The following is a 4,050-nucleotide window of genomic DNA, read 5'->3' as shown; positions in this document are numbered from 1 at the left end:
GGGAACGGGGGCTCCTCCAGCGTTAGGTGGAGTCACCTGGGCCAGGACAGGTTGGGAAGACGCAGGCCTCTCAGCCTGCAAAGATGAAGCGCCACGAACTTGTGTTGGGTCATGTGCTTGTGAAGGAAGGTTTCGTGCTGAAGGAGGAGGGTTCGGGGTAATCTTTGTGCGAGTCATGGTAGCAGCTGCAAAGGAAGAAGAAAGGAAAAATGATCAGGGGGTTACAGAGGCTGACTCGATCATAGAAGGAGGGTGAAAAACGAACGAATGTAGGTTCGTTGCGACGATTGACGAAGCCCTAAGTTACGCAGAAGGATAAATGGAAAAACAACCCACAGCGTATGCACCAAGCAGTTACAGGATGATGCAAATCGGTGAAAATGCAAGAAAAACCAGCAGATGAAGGAAAGTAAATACCTTTTGATGATCAGGAAGACGATGGAGGAAGATGGTGATCTAGAGCGTTGGAGAGCGTTGAGAGTTTTCACAGAAAGAAGTTAGAGCGTTTGCAGGCACGAAGAAAGTGATGGAACAGTGGAGCGAAATGGGTTTAAGGGTTTTTCGAAATGGTTTTAGGAAGCGCAAACGGCAAATGAAGAGAGTCGTTGATGAAGCCACGTGTCGAGCGATGAGTGAGGGGTTTGGTGGAGCGTCAGAGCAGCAGAAGGTACAACCGCTTGGAATTCTGCGTCAGTGCCACGTAGGTCGGTGTTAACGTAGGCTCTTTCAGTCTTTTCGCTAGACAAGTCTTCGCTTAAGACTGGGGGGCTTGTGTACCGCCCTGGTGGTCGTGTGTGATGACGTGGCATCCTGCTACAGTATAGGCGTGTTGACAAGGCGCCAGGTTGGTAGAAGGGAAGGAAGTCGGGGGGCTCGTGTAGTCGTCAGTTGTTATATTGGCGTGTTCCGATTTCCAGCTTACCAGAATCGGCGATCGCCAGGTTAAAGATGAAGTCGCCAGATGTAGATTCAGGCGACCTAGTCATTGGAGATCGCCAGAGCAAGCACATCGCCGAAGATGAAGGAGAAGCAGATTATGAAGGCGGCCGGCGAGACCACAGGAAGGTGTATGAAGGCCCCTAACTCGCCAGTTCCAGTAGAGATCGCACTCCCAAGTTAGCTATGCACTGGGCAGTACCATGCATAAGTAACTTAGCCAAAATGAGAGTAGAAGCAGCGCCAAGTCAGGGAGCCTCCAGATGATGGCACGTGTACAGTTGGATGCGAGCCACGTGTCCAAGTCTGTAACTGCCAGGAGAGAGAAAGCTACCAGGTATATAAGAGTTCTTAACAAACTTTCTGAGGTACGCACGTTCAGTTTATACTCTTTACGCTTGCGAGTTAGAGCTGACTGTGAGAGAGGATTTGCACGGTTCTTGTTCTCTTAGTATTTGGTGATACTGTCACTGACTTGGGCGTTGGAGTGCGATCGGCCGCAGCGGCGCCGCTCTGTTTCTTTGCAAGTTCTTGAGGTGGATCTCGAAGAGGAACGGAGGTTCGAAGCGGTGCACACGTCGATCCTTTGACGAGGCAGTTTCCAGCGTTCTGGTCAACAGGCAGGATCAGATGTGTTGTCAACAACCATATTGTAAGCAACCTCAACATGATGTAAACATAATTCTTGGATAGCCGTCACCTTTTCATCATCTACATGAACTCCTTCGGCACTTACCACAAAACACAAGAATGCAGTTTGTTCAGTACAAAATGTGCATTTCTCAAGATTAGCATACAACTTTTCTGTTCTAAGAACATTTAAAACAACGCACAAATGTTCCTCATGTAATTCCAAACTAGTGTTATAGTTCAAGATGTCATCAAAATACACCACAACAAATTTGCCCCAAAAATTCTCTCAAAACATAGTTCATTAATCTCATAAAAGTGCTTGAGGCATTTGTTAGCCCAAATAGCAACACACGCCAGTCATACAATCCATATTTTGTTGTAAAGACAATTTTTCATTCATTCTCATTCCTAATCCTAATTTGATGGTAACCACTTCTTTAAGTCAATTTTTGAAAATAAACAACCACCATACAATTCATCCATTAAATCATCTAACCTGGGAATATGGTGTTTATACTTAATGGTAATGTTATTAAGCGCTCTGCAATCTGTGCACATCCTCCAATAACCATCATTTTTCGGCACCAAAATTACTGGAACAACACACGGGCTCATGGTCTCTTGTACCCATCCTTTGTTCATCAATTCTTCAACTTGAGTTTGGATTTCCTGCAAAACAGAATCAACACTAGGAAGCAAATTAATTTGGTTAGAATGGTCAGCAACCAAAGTGTTGTTTTTGCAATAAGGTAAATAAAGAAGTTTGCTAGAAAGTAGCAACTTCTTCACTTCCTTCACTTTCAGTAATCCACTCATTTTTCTCTCATGTGTTTCTCTCCTTTTAAGTGTTTCACTCTTGCTCTGTTTAGGTGTTTCACTCATCTCTCTTTTCTCTTGGACTCTCTTTTCTCTCAATTTGATTTTATCCTCACACACCTCTCTAGGAGATAAAGGTTTGAGAATGATCTTCTTATTATTCTGCATGAAAGAGATTTTATTGGTGAAACCATCATGAATAGCCTTGGTGTCAAACTACCACAGCCTCCCTAACAAAATGTGAGTTGCCTCCATTGGAACCACATCACACAAGACATTGTCGTTATATTGTCCTATGGATAGGTTCACCTCCACTTGCTTACTCACTGTCATCTCTCCATCTTCACTAAGCCATTGAACCTTGTATGGCCTTGGGTGCGGTTTTGTCTCCAAATTCAATTTGTTAACTAGTCTTGAGCTAGCTACATTGGTGCAACTTCCTCCATCAACTATGAGTGAACATATTTTCCCTTGAATGGAACATCTAGTATGAAAAATATTTTCCCTTTGGGTTTGGTCCAAAGCTTGCATTTTGCTTCCTAAAAGCCTTTGAATCATCAACAAATCACCCTCCAATGCATCCAACTCCACCTCTACATCCTCTTTCTCTTATTCACTTGAAGGTTCACTGTCTATTTGTCCATTTGATAACATGTACATAGTTTTTTTTGTTGGACATTCCGCAGCATAGGGTCCCCTTCCCAAGCATTTGAAACATTTTACATCACTTGTCTTCCTTTTAGGTGGTGAATTATTATATCTATTAGATGACCTCCCACTTGAAGACATGGCTGAACTTGAGGGAACTCCTTTATCCTTCATCACCTTATCCTTCCAGTTGGAATTATTATTATTGTTTGAACTCCTCCTCATGATTCCTTTCCTCTTGAGTTGTTGTTCTACTTGGTTAACCTTGTGGAACAAGTCCTCAATGTCAACATACTCTTGCAGCTCCACAACATCCCTAATATCGTAGTTCAGTCCATTCAAAAACCTAGCCATGATTGCTTCGTTTTCTTCATTCATTCCAGCTCTAATCATGGTTACCTCCATCCCTTTAAAATACTCTTCCACACTTTTATTTCCTTGAGTCATTCTTTGGAGTTTGAGTTGCAAATCCCTATTGTAGCTTGCTGGAATATATCTCTTCGTCATAATCCTTTTCATTTATGTCCAAGATTCTACCATGGGTTCTTTATATCTAGTTCTGTCCCTTTGGTATTTATTCCACCAAGTTAAAGCATAAGCTGAAAATTCAGTTGCTGCCAACTTCATTTTCTGCTCCTCATTGTACTCATTGCAAGCAAACACATGCTCTACTTTAATTTCCCACTCCAAGTAAGCATCAGGATCACTTTTCCCATTGAATGTGGGAATATTTAATTTTATTCCATCAATTCTCAGAGTTCTTTGTTCTCCATCATTTTCTCTTCTCCTCCTCCTATCTCCCCCTCTATTTTCTGGATTTACTTGCTGTGCTTGCTCCATTTGATCCAACCTCCCATGGAGTCCATCACTTTGTTGTTTCATTATCCTTTCCAAGTGTTGTGTTAAGGCTTGCATCTGTAGTTGAGAAAGTCCACTATCTGACGATTCCCCAACCATGCTCAAGTAAACAGATTACAAATAACAATAAGTTTGGGCCTCACACCACTTTCTCACGTG

General features: G+C 42.7%; 1 pseudogene; it reads right to left on the bottom strand.

The window, feature by feature from the left end:
* Positions 1-1,549: 1,549 nt before the first annotated feature.
* LOC150029585 (uncharacterized) lies at positions 1,550-3,780 on the bottom strand (annotated as a pseudogene).
* Between the last annotated feature and the right edge of the window lie 270 nt (positions 3,781-4,050).

Source organism: Phaseolus vulgaris, chromosome 1 (assembly GCF_051622355.1).
Source record: "Phaseolus vulgaris cultivar YP4 chromosome 1, ASM5162235v1, whole genome shotgun sequence".
Classification (NCBI taxonomy): Eukaryota; Viridiplantae; Streptophyta; class Magnoliopsida; order Fabales; family Fabaceae; genus Phaseolus; species Phaseolus vulgaris.
This window is presented reverse-complemented; position numbering and strand designations above follow the sequence as displayed.